This window comes from Macrotis lagotis, chromosome 1, assembly GCF_037893015.1.
Source record: "Macrotis lagotis isolate mMagLag1 chromosome 1, bilby.v1.9.chrom.fasta, whole genome shotgun sequence".
Classification (NCBI taxonomy): Eukaryota; Metazoa; Chordata; class Mammalia; order Peramelemorphia; family Peramelidae; genus Macrotis; species Macrotis lagotis.
Window position 1 is genome coordinate 152,420,326 of NC_133658.1, and position 16,790 is coordinate 152,437,115.

The following is a 16,790-nucleotide window of genomic DNA, read 5'->3' on the forward strand; positions in this document are numbered from 1 at the left end:
CTGACAAATCTAAAGGACTTCTCTCATTCCAACTCTGCCTTGCTGGTTAGGTCCCTCAGATGTGGCTGGTTTTAATTTCACATAATGGGTGTTTGTTATTCCCAGGAAACCAATGATTTACTTTGACCATTCCTTCCCCCCTCCATAGGAATCAGTCAGGAGATGCCTGCTCTGAATGAAAGTCTCTTCAGTCCACAAAGGAACTTCTTTCTGCCAGATTCTCCCTCCAACTGCCATTCTTCCTCAAACCCTTTCTCCTAACCCCCTATGCCTCACAGGATGGAAGCTCAGGTTGAACAGTCAGATCTTTTTAAAGGGCCAGTCACATTTGCCTGAGCTGAGCCCTATCTGGTCATAGAATAAAGTGAATAATCTCAAAGACCAGGGGTTTATTTTGCTTTATTTTAATAAATGAAATGTTCAGATTTTCTGAGGTCTTCTACATTGGGTGTGACTGTAATGTGGAAGATAATTTCTATAAATTAGTTGAAAAAAGAGTTTCCTAATAAAGCATGGCTGTAGTTATGATCAGGACCTGACCAACTTTTACAAAACCATAAACTAACATATTAAGTAAGTATAAAGAATAATGTTAGAATATGTTTTCCTTCATTCTCAGGAATTGCTCTAGTGCCTCTAAATTTGAGTAAGATCACACATGGGCATACATCGAGTCTCTTTTTCTCCACCCTTAATCTTTATTATACTTCCTTTTGTCAAAGACAACTCTTCTCTTGGAGTCCTTTTTACTTAAGAGTCAGGTAACTGGCTTGGGTTACAGTCCTCATCCTGGCCTTTTCTGGTAAGGGTTATCTCTTTCTACAACTCCTCCTCTTGTTATTCCTTCCCTGAACTCAGATACTCCACTTTTTGTCATCAGCTGCCTAGGTGAGAAGTGAAGAGGGCTGAGGAGTCAACTGTATGAGTGGAGAAAAGGAGTCACAATTCAAGAGATGTGAACTTAGAAATGACAAGATTTGGCAACTGATTGTATACATGGGATGAAGAAGAGTGAGGAGTTAAGATAATGTCAAAATTACAAAGCCTTTGGAAGGATAATATTCCTTTCCATGGAAATAGGGATTTGGAAAAGGGAAGGATTTGAGGGAAAAGATAATGAGTTCATCTTTAAACTTGTTCAGTTTAAACTGTCTCTGGAACATCAAGTTTGAAATGTCCAACAAGCTACTGGTGATTCTAATTTCAATCTCAGGGGAAAGAGTGGGGGTGGGGAGAGCAGTGCTAGTAAATGTTTAACAACTGAGTCTCTATAAAAGTATATATATGACATATTAAGTTTAATTTGCATTATTAGCATTTTGTTTATCACACTAATTAATTTAGACAATCAACAAAACAATAAATCAAGACCTAATTTGTAGTGTTTGCCAGTTTCTGAAGGGTAAATATTCACACTATAAATTTGACAATCAGCTGTGAATCATCTTCATACAGACAAACCAATGATTTACCTCATAGTTACCTCATAATTAGAATATCTTTATAGTTAAACCAATGGAAGCTGATGAGGTTACCAAGAAATAAAAGTTTAGAGGAAGAAGAGAAGATGGCCCAGTATAGAAATTCGAGGAAAACAGATATTTGGGAGCATGATGTACATGATTAGCCAGCAAAGAAGATTGAGAAAGAGCAGCCAGACAAGGTAGTGGGTGAATAAGAGGACAGTAAGTAGGAAGAAAACTCAAAGGAATGAATATTAAAAAGAAAACGACCGACAGGGTTCAATGCATTGGATAGATCAAGAAACATTAGGACAATCAGATCTGGCAAACAAGAGATCACTGATATCTTGGAGAAAGCAATTTCAGTTGAGTAATAAGGTTGAAAGCAAGACTGAGAAGAGTTAAGGAGTGAGAGAATTGGTAGTGGATGTAATAAATGTAGACAGCTTTTTCCAAGGAGTTTGACTTTTCAAAAAAAGGCATATATATAAGACAAGAGCTTGAGGGAATGATAGAGTTCAATGAGATTTTTGTTTTTTCCAGATAGAGGATTTGGATCTAAAGAAGGTAGGGAAGAATCTAGTTGACAAAAAAGTGGTTGAAAATTTAAGAGAAAGATGATCCTCTTGGAACTAGATAAACCTAAACACAAAATATATAGGAAAAAAGTTACAATTTTAGAAAAGTTAGAAATGATAGACATTTAAAAAAAACAATGGAAATAGAAAAGAGCACACCTTTTAACCTAGTTGCATGTGGCATCACAAAAACTGATTATGTATTAAAGCATTAAAACTTCACAAGTTAAGGAAGAATAAAGTTTAAAAATAGACCTCTCAGTGAAATGTTCTTTAATCATTAGCATCCACTTGATTATTACACATAAGATTCCAAGAGTGAGGAACAATAAAGGTCTATTAATTTTTTCAATTCAATGCTGGCTAAGCATTGATTGACACTTATATTGTTATGAATAATAATATTATTAATCTATTTGAGGTCAGACTAAATATTCATGAAAAATATGCAAGAGCAAGAAAATTGATTTTTTATGCCAATAAGGGTTGCAAGAAAATTGATTTTTTTTATGCCAATAAGGGTTGCAAGAAAATTGATTTTTTATGCCAATAAGGGTTTAAGTCTCCTATGCTGTAGCATTATTGATGTAATTGAAGCAGGAGTCAATCTAGGAGATAATCTAGACCCTTCTGATTTGCTATTTTTATGAAGGAAATGTCAAAAAATCCCAGGAGATCCCTGTCCTGTACCTCTCAGAAGCTGAATATCTTGTCCATCAGTTGAGTGGGGTTGATATTGCAACTCTGTGCCAGTACTTAAATACAAAACCCTCAACTGTAGCAGGCCAATCAGACTGTTCCACAAAGAGAAGTACATAAAAGGGAGGGTGGATTTATTTATTTTGTTTTGTAGTTTCTTCCTGCTAAAACTAGCAGCACAAAAAAGGTTCAGTATTGAGAAAATAATACCTCAAATTTAAGTCCAAATTTCCTTTTAAAGGTTACTATCATATATAAAGAGCTTTACCAGCAGGTCAGACTTGATGCCTCTGAAAAAATCATTTCCATATTAGTGCTTTGCAGGGTGATTGATAATTAAAACTGTTCTTAATCATATCTTGCAATAGACAAATTATGGAGTGGAGCTACATCTCTTAGCCTAGGATGGAGGTTTACAAAATGAATTACAGCTTTTGGCTAAACTTGAAAGAAATTTAAATTCATGCAATTTATGCTCCATAGGCTCAGATCTCTGAATTTGGTCAATCAGTCAATTAGCATATGGTTTCTACCTACAATTATCAACAACTGCCATAGGTGTTGCTTTTGAACATGAAAGCACAATGAAAGGAGTAAAATTTGATGATAGATACCAGGCATTATGGCAATCTGCTGATAAGATTGAGAGCAAGCTGAGGCATTGCAGTGAGTTGTTAGAGGTTTAGAGCCTAGGATTAATGAGAGAAGAAGAAGAAATCATTCTAGAGTTCCACTAACAAAAGAATAGCAAGCAACATTAGCAAGCAACAACTAAAGGAATTGAAAAACAAGAGGGGCATTCATGTTGAATTATTAAGGGATGATTCTTCTCATCCTAAATCTCCAGGGGGGAAAGTCATTTGACCATATCTTGACTTTTACCAAAGCAGCCCCTGCTGAACAAATTTCCTTTTTCCCATGTTGCCCGAGGGAAAATTTATTGCACTAGCCACAAATAATGAAGATGATGATATCTTCTTGGGATCAGCAGAGGTTGAGAAGTACTTCAAGGAAAGCTCTTCTCAGGAAATAGAAGCCAAAGATGATCAGGAAGCCTCCACTTCTAATCTTGATGAAGATGAGATTGATTCAATTTTGGGAACTGAGGGAGTTGCAGATACATTACTATTTGATATCCCAATCGCTCTTGAACCCAGGAATTCACATCAAACCGAATATGGGCTCTCCTTATATCAACCTCCCCAAGAACAAATGAGACATAATTTCAATCCTCTTGAGTCCATCAGAGGAAAATCTGAATTATGCAGGAGCTCTTCATTAATATAATAAAATTGGGGTGTCTATTCAATTAACAATATTTAATGGGTCATTGCTTGGAATTTCCTGGAATGCTTGATCTCATAGACCTTTGGAAAGAAGTCTTTCCTGCCCAGGAAAACCTCCTTGCTCATCTTATTCCTACAGCCTTCTACATTCCTACAGGTGGTCCTTTATCATGGGAAGAACTGACAAATGATCTCTGCTATGAAGTCCTAATGGAACATCCCCAGAATACTTAATTAGAAAAAAAACTCAATATAGTAAATATAGAAAAGCAGAAATATTAAATTCATACTTTTCAAACCATGATGCAATAAAAATTATACTCAATAAAAGACTTCAGAAATATAACTCAAAAATTAATTGGAAACTAAATAATAAGTGGGTTAAATCATGGAAACAATAATTAAAGATAATGACAATAATAAGACAACATACCAAAATTTGTGAGATGCAGACGAAGTAATACTTAGGGGACAATTTATATCTCTAAACATCTAGATTGATAAAAGAGAGAATGAGCAGATAAATGAACTGAGCATGCAACTAAAAGTACTAGAAATAGAACAAATCCAAAATACCCAATTAAATAACAAAAAAGATATTCTGAACTTTGAGAAATTATTAAATGAAAAAAGAAGGATTATGATTGAGGGAAATGAGAAGACAGGATGAAATCAAATGTACACATAAAGAGGATGGTCTTGGCAACAAGAAGGGACTTTGGGGGTGGCTAGGTGGCATAGTGGATAAAGCACCGGCCCTGGAGTCAAGAGTACCTGGGTTCAAATCCAGTCTCTCGGACACTTAATAATTACCTAGCTGTGTGGCATTTAGGCAAGCCACTTAACTCCATTTGCCTTGCAAAAACCTAAAAACAAACAAAAAAAACAAGAAGGGACTTCCATTTGTCAAAGATTATTGGGAAGGGGGGGAATGGAAGAAAAGGGAATTTATATTAAAAGATTTCAACTTTTTTCATTAAAGAGGCAAGTTTCTTTAACTGGGGTGAGTCTAGGGATGGGACAGGATATCAAAGAAATATATGAGGTTTCAGAAGAGAAAAGAAGGTTCATAATAACTTAATAAGATATGAAGGAGTAGCTAGGTGGCAAAGTAGATTGAACACTGGCCCTGGAGTCAGGAGGACCTGAGTTCAAATCCAAACTCAGGCACTTAATTACCTAGCTGTGTGATCTTGGGCAAGTCACTTAAACCCCATTGCCTTGCAAAAAAAAACCACCCCCACCCCCCCAAAAATAAAGAAGACTAAAAGGACTTCTTTAATGCAATAAAAGCACAGCTGAATTTGTATTACATGAATTTTTGGTTTTTGTGAGGCAATGAGATTAAGTGACTTGCCCAAGGTCACACAGCTAGGTAATTAAGTGTCTGAGGCTGGATTTGAACTCAGGTCCTCCTTACCACAGGGCTGGTGCTCTATCCATTGTGACATCTAGCTGCACCATTACATGAATTTTTAATGTACCCAGGGGCAGCTAGGTGGCACAACGAATAGAGGACCAAGCCTGTAAATAGTTCTGTGACCCTGGACGAGTCATTTAACCCTGTTTGCTTTAGTTTGTTCATCTGTAAAATGAGTTAGAGAAGGAAATAGTAAACCACTCCAGAATCTCTTCCAAGAAATCCCAAGTGGAATCATGAAGAGTCAGACATGACTGAAATGACTGAACAATATCAACAGCAAAAATGTACCCAATCATTATGGTTGTGGGATTTCCTTCAGATTCATTCAGCAGCTCTTGAGTGGGAGTAGAGGAGGTAAATGGTGAGAGTAAACTAGGGCTGAGATATGACAAAAGAAGAATGGTGATTGGCCAAAAGCTTGGCAAGGGATTCAAGAACAGAAGACCATTGAATTGAATGGTTAAATACTGGGTTGAGATGAAGAGATAGGAGGGTGAAGTCGGAGGAGGAATAATGGTGGGAGAAAGTTCTGATGGAGGAAGAGAATGGAGGTCTTAGCAAAGACAGAAAATATATAGTGCAGGGGTAAAATACAGGGAGAGGTGAAATGAGAGGAAGTTGTAGCCTAGACAGGGTGATGTCAGAGTTTTTAAATAAGGTAGTATAATTTGTGTTTAATAGCAAAAGCAAGTATGTGGCTACTGTGCCTAGCATAGCAGAAATAGTGTTAAATAGGTCATGGGATGTAAGGAAATTGAAGAGATGAACAGTTAAGAGAGTTTAATAAAGTGTAAAGTTCCTTAGGATAAAGGCAGGATTTGAGAAGGGGGGAAAATGGTGAGCCAGGAATTGAACTTCTTGACAAGGAGAAAGAATGGGCAGAGGTTCATTTTGTTTGGGTGAAAAAAATGGGATACACATCAAAAGAGCAATGATTACTTAGTGAAGGAGGCAAATGAAGAGTACATTAGGGTGTAAGTCCTATAAATTCTCATTTTTCTGGAAGTTAAAAGACCCATTAACAGTTACTATCAACAACATTCACAAAAATAATATTAATTCATTAGATTAATAGGCTCTGATCACAACAACTCAACTGGATAGGTATGATATTCAGCTAGATATGCATGATACAACTTAATGTATATGTTCAAGATTAAATACTATATTCATTCTGGGGTAGCTAAGTGGCGCAATGGATAGAGCACTAGCCTTGGAGTCAGGAGAGGATCCGCCCCAGACACATGACACTAGCTGTCTGTCCTTGGGCAAGTCATTTGACCCTGCTTGGCCTCGATTTTGGCCAGCCATCCCGATTCATATCTGGCCACTGGACCCAGATGGCTATGGAGGAGAAAGTGAGGCTGGTGACTTAACAAGGTACTTCCTCAATCAAATTAATTCATGTACTTATCATGGTCTTCTTTGAGAACAAATAACAAATAGCATCATCATCATTCAACTCATCGTATCATGCTACTTCCTTTGACTGTGCATAACTATCTTTCATAATTTTTTGTTTCCCTCTCATTTATTATGTCTTTTTCTCATTTCTCATTTTGATTATTTTTTCTTCTTTTATTTGAATAAATTTTGTTGTAGTCTCTGTGTAGATTATTTCCATGATTCTGTTTCCTTGGCTCTGCTTTGATTCATATAAATTTACATGCTTCTCTGTAGTTATCACATTAGTCTTTTTTAAATAACTTCGTAAAATTTCATTACATTTATATATCACAACTTATTTAGACATTCACTATTCAAAGAACATCTACTCCCCCCTCTCCCCAATTATTTGCTATCACAAAAAGTGCTTTCATACTTATTTTGCTGTATATGGATGGGGATATCCTCCTTATGAGTGACCTCCTTGTGATATATGTCCTAATAGTGGATTCTCTGAATCAAAGGGCAAGGATATTTTAGTCACTGTTTTCCCTTATTCCAAACTGCTTACCAAAATGGATATACTGATTCAGAAGTCAACTTTTTTGGTTGTTTTTTTAGGTTTTTGCAAGGCAAATGGGGTTAAGTGGCTTGCCCAAGGCCACACAGCTAGGTATAAAATGTCTGAGACTGGATTTGAACCCAGGTACTCCTGACTCCAGGGCCAGTACTTTATCCACTGCACCACCTAGCCGCCCCCAAAAGTTAACTTTTAAAAAGAAAAATTCTTCAGGATTATAGAGAGATCCTGAACCTCAGGACAAAAGCTCTCACTGGGGAAGTGACCCCTAGAATGTTGCCCCAATTCTGGGAGAGACTTCTAGAAGTGAGTCAGGAAGGAGATTCCCTGGGGTACAGTCCACTGGGGAATGGAAGAGAGGAGGTAGAAAGCAGTTATCTGGTGGTTTCTTAGATTAGCTTCTTAGTCTTCCTAACTTGACACTCATTTGTCTCTTCTTGCAAAGCTATGTAGGTGTTATATCATTCCTTAAATTATGCCTCTGTTGTCCCAGTCCAGATAGGGATTCACCAATCCAGTCCCTCAAATCACAACAGGCAAACGACTATATTTGGACGAGTTTAGCGCACTATTCCTGCTCTGTTGACCTTGAAAGCTACTAATCCTTTCTAAACCAAAATGATCATGCAAAGAATTAACCTTCCTTTTCTTCAGTGCCACAAAGATTGGAAATAAAAAGCTTTCCCACAAAATAATTTAAGTCTTTTGAGTAAAATTATTGGTGTTGCAACAAACTAGAAAAAAATCCCAAACGCTGAAACCAATACCATAAATTTAGGAACCAATGAGGGTTTATATTGAATTAGCTAGCAAGAGAAGCCCTACCCACACTAAAAGAGATTTCCCTGAAGGAACAAAAGGACAAAGCCTATATAGATTTCAATTTAGGAAGTGAATTGGGTATGGGGTACCACATGATTAGACAAGCATCAAGTCCTGATTCTGGGGGAAATTATATCTTTGATTGGGTAGACCCATTGCTGGGCTAATAAGAGAAATAGGTCTTCTTCAGGTTAGATATCTCTTGTAACTCTGCTATAACAGAAAGAATGTCTTTGCTGTTTCAAGCAGTGAGGAAAGTTGCAGATAGTTGGGTGGGGGTGGGAGAATTGGGGTGCTGCATTGTAAAAATGGTCAGGGGCAAGATAGAGGAACTACTGACAAAAGCTTTAGCTTTCTTCCACAAAAGCAAGATGTTATAGGAAAAAGCCCTAAGTTAAAGGAGGCTTTTGGCCAGGAGGAGCCCTAATATGGATTTCAGAATAAGTCCTTGGTGAAATGAATTGAATGGTTTTATGATTCTCCAGGATATGTCTGTGACATAGTCAAAACACCAAGAAACTTTCTTTCTGGAGTTCTTCAAGAGCTGGTTGGATGACCACTTGTCAAAGAGGACTCTGAATTTCTTTAAAGGGCTGCTGAGATCCCTTCCAACCCTGACTTTCTAAATAAGTTTTTAAGTGGATTGAAATTTAAAGTCTCATTTAAGTTTTACACTTAATTCAAGTCAGGGGTACCCCACCCCTCAGGCTATCAAGTGGCATTTACTGGATAAGGGAACTGGACAGACTGAATACTGACATATCACAAATCCTGTTTCTGCTCTTCCTAGTTTATCCAGGAAAGGTTAAGTTCTTTGTTTACAAAGAAAATCAAATTAGGGTATTGAATTAAGAATTTCCATTCAGACCAGGATTACAACTAATATGACCAACTAAGTAACTAACTAAAGTCTTCATTTCTACAGTCCAGTTCTGCCAGGAATAACAGTTTATCTGGACTCAATGCTGCTCTTATACTTTCCTCTAGGCTTTGACTCATCAATACCAATTAATCAGGATCTGATTGTTCTGACTGAAATTGAACCAGTCACTCAGGGATAAACTCATTCTACCTCAAACTGTCATTTCTCCTACAGTCCTATCACACTCCTCCATTGACTTTCACAGAATAGAGTCCAAGATCCAAAGCTTTCATATCCTTGACACAGGTGCCCAAATAAAATTTAAATTTGAACTTTCACCCCTCACAATGTAATCAGTGGATGACTGGGCAAATTATGGCATAACAGGATTTCATAGGTGGACAATGGACTTCAGTTATAATATATTCAGTTAGAGCAAAAAGATGTTGGCTGGAATTGGGAATCTTCTATCAGCTAGGCTTATTTAGCATCTTTTTAGTACTATATGAATTTAAAAGCATTCTACTCATATACAATCTACTAAAGATAACAGGTTGTCCAGGCATCCCAACTTTCAAGTTAACATTGTTTTCTATGAGAAAATATGTTCTGAGTTCCAAAAAACACAAATTTCTTTTGAAGTTCCCTTCTAGAATAAAAGAAATCTTTAAGCTCCTAAACTATCTCTTCAGTCACCCCTATTAGGGTCCTTGGATTTTCTGTCCAAGGTTTCAAATCTTTTCTTGTCTGTAACAGAATGCTAAAGGGGCTTTGAATGCTTCTCTCTGGAAGGCATAGGAGTTTGGGGAAGAGCTCAGCCTTCTCAAAGAGATAGAATCTTTTCCACTTTGTTTGATAATGTACCCAACTTACAAAAACTCCAAAGTTAGTAAAAATAAAAACAAATAGGGATGGAAGAATGCAGAGTCCTAAGAGTTAACCATGAAGGATAATCTATTCAAGGACCACCTTAATATACGAATGTTTTGTTGTTGTTTTTCAGTCATGTCTGACTTTTTGTGACCCCATTCAGAGTTTTCTCAGCAAAAACTTGACTAGTTTGCTATTTCATTCTCCAGTTCATTTTCTAGATTAGGAAACTGAGACAAATAGGGTTAAGAATCTTACAACTAGCAAAGTATCTGAGACCAGATTTGAACTCAGATACTCTTGACTCTAGGCTTCTTTTCCCATTCATAACCTCCCAACTTTTTTATGACCCCTTCAATATTTCCTTAATCCTAGGAATTCTCTTTCCATCAGCCTCTTTCCATCAATCTTTTTCCATCAACCCAAATCAAAAATTTCTCATTTTCCTGATACTCATCTCTATATTTCCATAGTTAGATGGCATAGCCCAAGGGGCATCTGTCCATTTAATTCAGTTTACAGGGTGGTCTGGGGACTATCAGGAAGGTTTAGGAGTATAAGAGGATTCCAGTATGAACAAGGTTACAATACTTCCTAACATGCTATAAATAAGATTGACTGAGATCTCAAATGTTTCAAAAGCATGGCAGAGTATCTTAGGAAGTGATTTGAGATCTTCAAACAGATGATCACTTATTAGGTATACTAGAGATTTCTTTCTCATATAGGTTGAACTAGATAGTCAGCTCTCAAAATCTGTCCTCCTTGTGATATTCCCATAAGATGTTGTAACTGGAGCATGGAGAATGCCCTCACAAATAAGGGGAAAGGGGAAGTCAAGTCACACAGTAAAGGAATTCCCAGGCAGAAAGTCAACAAAGGAGCCACATAAGGAGTATCCTGGCAATTGGGTGACTGGGAGGGGGAAGTAGCCAAGAGAGCTGAGGAATTTGCTAGAATCTACCAGTTTAGGGGAGCAGATTGATGAAGGAGCTATAAGTGATGTGTACAATAGCTGTTAATTTCACCTACATATCATTTGGGTATCTACAAAGTTGGAAGGAGATGTTCTGGGTTGAAAACATTGGAGGTAATTATAAGGTAGAAATAATATGGGTTCAAGTTAGTTACTCTACTGCTACCCCTCTAGTCATCATTTGTGAAAGAAATGGGATTTGATTAGATTATTTCTAATGATCTTCAACTCCACATTTTGATTGGTTGTTTTTTGAGAGCAAAGTTTCATGCAACTTTTTCCTTTTATCTCCCTTAATCCATTTTCCCTCTTTTTTTGTTTTTGGCTAATTAATGCATATTTCTTTCTGAATACTTCATTCTACCCCTTGAATTTCCTTACTCTTTTACTTCTGGTCCCAGGACACACACATACTCTACTTTTTTTCTCAGTGTAGTTTGTGAGAGATGACTTTGAAGTGCTCTAAAAATGCTGTTGTCACAAATGATAATAAAAATAAAATTTCCTATTATCACAATGAAAGTAATAAAATCAATACCTTTCCTGAACAAGAAAACTAGTCTATGAAATGTGTCTTAAATTTTCCCATCATATATAGTTTTCCAGGAATTGTTTGGCCTGATTTCATTATCATCATCATCATCATTTAAACAATACTTAAGTGCTTTATAATTACTATATCATTTGAACCTCACACAACCCTAGGAGGTAGATGTTATCATCCCAATTTTACAGATGAAGAAACTGAGGAAGACAGAGGTTGAATGAATTGCTTAGAGTCACATAAGTAGGAAGTGTCTGAAGTTACTTCTAAATTCAGATTTTCCTCACTCAAGGCCCAGTGCTCTATTCTCTTTCCAATCTAGCTATCACAATATAGTAGTCAGGGGTCCAAAAGTATAAATTTCCATCTTTTCTCCAGTCTTTCTCCATACCACAAGAGGCACTCTTCATACAAATATAATCTTTTTTTAAAAGTAATTTTACTTTAAATTTAAACTTAATAGTAAAAAACATATTTCATCTAGACACAGGATACTTGGGAGGAAAATGCTTTGTAAATTTTAAAATTTTAGTGACTTTATATTTCCTTTAGTACTATATGAATGTTAACTATATGAATGTTAGTTATTTTCAGTAATGATAACTAAACATGATATTTGAATCATGACTGGGTTAAAAATAGCTTATGGAAAAATAATGTATTATCTTAAAAATAACAACCTACCACTATATTGAATTTGTGGTAACCAACCAATATGATACTCACATGGAAATTTATATCTTAGAGTAGATGAATGTACTGAAAGAAATTTTAAAACAAAATTATTAAACTAAGAGGAAAAATAAGGCAAATAAAAAATAAACTGAATTAATAAGTAAAACTCCATATACAAATACAATTTGTTGCAATTAGGAAATTTAATGAAAGAAAAGTTATTAAAATCAGAAATGAGGAAAAAAAGTCACAAATCACTGCCCCCTACCTTCCCTGTTTCTTTTGAAGTATCCCTTTTTCAAACTCATCCAGAGTAATTTTCAAGTCATAATTATAGCAGTCCTGAAAAGACATGAAGTATATAGGAAGAATATATAGGAAGAATGGAAAGAAGGAAAAGGCCAGATTTTAAATGATTTAATTATTCACTTCCTATTCACTTCTGCTTTTCAGATTCCTGGATTCTCTGTTCATAGTGTCTATATTCTTGAATTATCTTGTGTTTACTTACTATATACATACTGTGTATAACAGGATCTATTGTAGTAATAAGTTCCTTGAGGGTAGGGATTGTTTTATATATATATAATTAATATATAATTATATGTTATAATATGTTATATGTTATATATAATTATATATATAATTAATATATATAATTATATATATATATATATATAATTAATTTGAAAACACTACACATGGGGAATTTTAGAGTTCAAAGTCAAGATGATGATTTTGTTTAGGAGCCCTGGGTGAGTTCAATATAAGTCAATATAAGCAGAGATCTAGCAATACTAAATGATCCTGGGAGAAATATAAGTATGGTTAATATCCTGGGAAGGGGCTTTAATTCTAATTTCAAATAACCTATTATTAAGAAGTTTCATTCCCTTGGGAATAAAGTTTTGATTTAAGATAAAATCTAAGGCTTTGATTCATTATCTTTAATTTTCCCTGAAGAAAGTATGGGGGGGGGGAGAGAAAGGGTAAGGAAAATCTGAAATTCATTTGGGTAGTGAGGTGCACTGGATGACAAAGAATCACACATTTAGAATTGGAAGGAACCTTGAAGGTCCTTGAGTACAAACCTTCCATTTTATAAATAAAGAAGCAAGAAGAGGTTAAATGATTAACTAAGCATCTGAGGCAGGATTTGAACCCAGATATCTTATACTCTAGCCTCTAAATCACTGAAGTCCTTGATGGGAATAGGAAAACTAAATAGTATTTTGTCTTATTCCAATGTCCAGTGATTACTGCTTAAGTTGAAAGTCATTCCTGTGAGTTTAGAGAGTGAAGTTGTAGAAGACTGAAAGGTGAAATAGAGGAGTCTTCATTGTATCTACTGGATTTGCTAGCTCTAAAGACAAAAGAAAATAGTTGCTTAATAGATCCAAGGGACTTGCTGTGAGGGAGACTAGGGAATTGTGGAATGGCTTAGCTAGGAAAACTTTCTATTATTCACAGGAAAAAATCTCGGAATAAAAAGATCAAGCAAGGGGAAAGGTGAGAACATAGATGAATGCTTCCTGACACTTGGAGGTCGGAAGTAGTTCACCAAGATGAAGGTCAACAAAGAAAAGCAAAGCTGAGATGCTATTTTTCCCATTTCCTAGGGGGCCACAAGATAAGAATCTTTGTTCATTTTGGGTCTAGGTGGGAGATCAGAGTTAAGGGCCAGAAGAAAGTGAGGTTTCCAATACTTCAGTTTACTACTTTTCTTTTTATTTTTCCTTTATCAATAGGTCAGAAGGACCTTCTGGATTAAGTACCAAGGAAAATCTTTACAGGCAGTGATCACTTGTGTGATGTTGAAGATATATTAGTCCCAATCCAGAAGAAATCTCATACTTAATGATAGTCAGCTTATATCCAAGGAGTCTAATGGATTCTCTATTCCAAAATGTCTTGAGCAATGGCCTGCCAACTGACTCAGAGACCAATCTGAAAGAACACTGTGAGGAAAGGGAAGAAGTGGAAACACGATGATTCTTAAGAGGAAATTTGGGGAAAAGCAAGCTGACTTTTTACTCCTTCAAAGGATAGTCACAACATTGTCTCCCATTGCTTGCCTACTGAAAGATGTTTCCCCCACTGGAGATCTTCAAAGAATAGGCTCAAAGTGGGGTCAAATAAGGCTTTGGATACCAGGTTTTTAAGTAAGAAAGGAATCAAACCAGACCCATCTAAGAAAATTTAGGGTCAAAATGAAGAAAATGAGAAAGTACACCAGAAAAATAAGCCCGAACATTTCAAAGACCAGGGATAGGGGTAGGAAGCTAAACATAAAGAAAAACAAAGACAAATCCTGGGGGCAAAACACACTAAGAATAATTCTATAGATCTTTGAAGTCAAGAGAATAATGACTTAGGGTAGGTCTGAGGGGCAGAGTAGGAAATGGGATATAATCCATCCTTCACAGCATCCCCATTCTGGTCATTTCATCTTAATTGACATATTGGGAACTCTGTGATAAACAGTAGGACTCAAAATCCTCCATCCATAGGATCCGGTGCTCTCAATGGACAAGAGATTGAAGGAGAGCAATAATCCTAGGGCAAGACCAACAGAAAAGAGAAGAGAGGAGGTAATGTAATCTGAGGCTAGAATGAAATCAATCCAGAAGAGACCTCTAATTTATGAAATGACAGTATCTGAGGACTTTATTGTAGACTCTCCTCCCCAAAGTATTCACCATGGGTCTTAGAAATGATCCTGGAAGAACACAATAAGGGAAGAGAAGAGGTGGAAACACCAAATACTTGAAGGACATTGCTAAAAACCAAAGAATTGGTGAGTACTATCAGTTCATCTCCATCAGGGCAATGCTAGAGATATGTCACTTCTATGTCTCCTCTTCATTGTAGACTAAGGGAAGATTGGTGGGAAGTTTAGAATGAGAGAAGAGGACCTATCCTAAAGGTCTGAACCTATGCATAAGATACCATCAAGATATTTAGAAGAAAAGGAAAGAATATTAGACTGCAAATGTCCCAGAAATAGTACCCTTTTCCTTGGAGGCTGACTTGGGCACCAATCTTCTTCTATCACTTTCCTGTCTTTGTTGGTTTCTTAGACAGAGGGAGGATCTGCCTCTAGTAGGTTCATAAGGTCATAGACTTAATAGCTGGAAGGAACCTTCTAAGTGATCCTCTTCAAGCTCCTCATTTTAAGCCCACAAAAGAGTCTAGAAAGGAGGAAATTACTTCTCTGAAATTCCATAGATAATAGTTGAGCCTGGACTAGAACCCAGTTCCCCTGACTTAAATGAAGCAGTCTTTATCCTGTGCTATCTCAAAGTTACTAATCATGCAGTGTGGTCTAATTGTAATAATAGTTAACATGATCTAGCACCTGCTACATTCCAGATATTGTGTGAAGGACCTTCAAGTAGAATCTAATTTGATCTTCACAACCACCTGGGAAGTAGGCTGGTTATTGTCTTATTTTACAGATGAGGGAACCAAGTCTGACAGATTAAGTGGCTTGTCCAAAGTCACATAGCTACTATGTGTCTGAGTCTAGTTTTAAACTCCAATCTAAATGGCTTCAGGTCCAGTTCTCTGTACCTTATTTATGTGGTGAAGTGGATGAAGGATTGGATTCCTAATGAGGAAGACCTTGGTTCAAGTCATGTCTCTGACATGTACTGGCTCTGTGATACTGGGCAAATCACACTATGTCTCAAATTCCTAGGTAACTCTTTTTTTTTTTTGCAAGGCAATGGGGTTAAGTGGCTTGCCCAAAGCCACACAGCTAGGTAATTATTAAGTGTCTGAGGTCAAATTTGAACTCAGGTACTCCTGACTCCAGGGCCAGTGCTCTTATCCACTGCGCCACCTAGCCACCCCCCTAGGCAACTCTTAAAGACTAAAGTTGCAGAGAAGGTAGGAACTTGTTCTAGCAGAGGGCATGTCCTCAGTTCAGATGAACCTAAATGCTTAACTGATGAATGAATTCACTGGCCCATTCCCAATTCCTACACTATTAGAAATTAAATGGATACCAGCATCCATATTGTCCTAAAATTAAAAATGTTCCTTCTTCAGTTAATGATTTGTTTTTATTTTCAGCATCAAAAAACAAAGTGGGGAGACAAGAATGAAAAAGAAGAACTCAAGGATAGTTGAAAGTGAACTGTCCCCCCTGACAATGAAGAGAGTATAAGATATTGATTTCTAAGGGAATGTTTTTGATCTCATCCTGAAATTAGAGGAATTGTGGAGCTCACTCATTAAAAAAAAACTGTAGAGAAAGGGGAGGAGAGAAAGAGTTTCTTCTTAGTGAGATTGAATTCCTTGAAGACAGGGACAATGTCTTAACCATCTGTGTATGTTCCATGTATTGATTTGACTTAATTTCAGGCAATCTGAAATAATAAAGACAGTTTATTGTTACTCATGGAAGTATATTTTTTCTACTTTTTTTTTGTAGATACCTCTTCAGTGTTTCCAAGAATAAAGTTGCAAAGGACTATAGAGGTCATGTAAGCCACTCTCTCTCAATTCTTTGGTATTCTTGGTCATTCATAAATAGCTTTTTACTTGAACTATCCCAGTAACAGGGAAGTCACTATTCTGTGAGGCAGTTGGTACCTCTTCTGGACAGCTCCTCTCCCTGTA

The 16,790-nt window shown here is 36.5% G+C and overlaps 1 long non-coding RNA gene across 1 annotated transcript; it reads left to right on the forward strand.

Annotated features, from left to right (window-relative positions):
• The first annotated feature begins 539 nt into the window (after nt 1-539).
• On the forward strand, nt 540-16,547 carry LOC141514465 (uncharacterized). Its single transcript, XR_012476034.1, has 3 exons — nt 540-573; nt 13,913-14,961; nt 16,242-16,547. It is a non-coding gene; the product is annotated as an uncharacterized LOC141514465 (long non-coding RNA).
• Nucleotides 16,548-16,790: the final 243 nt, after the last annotated feature.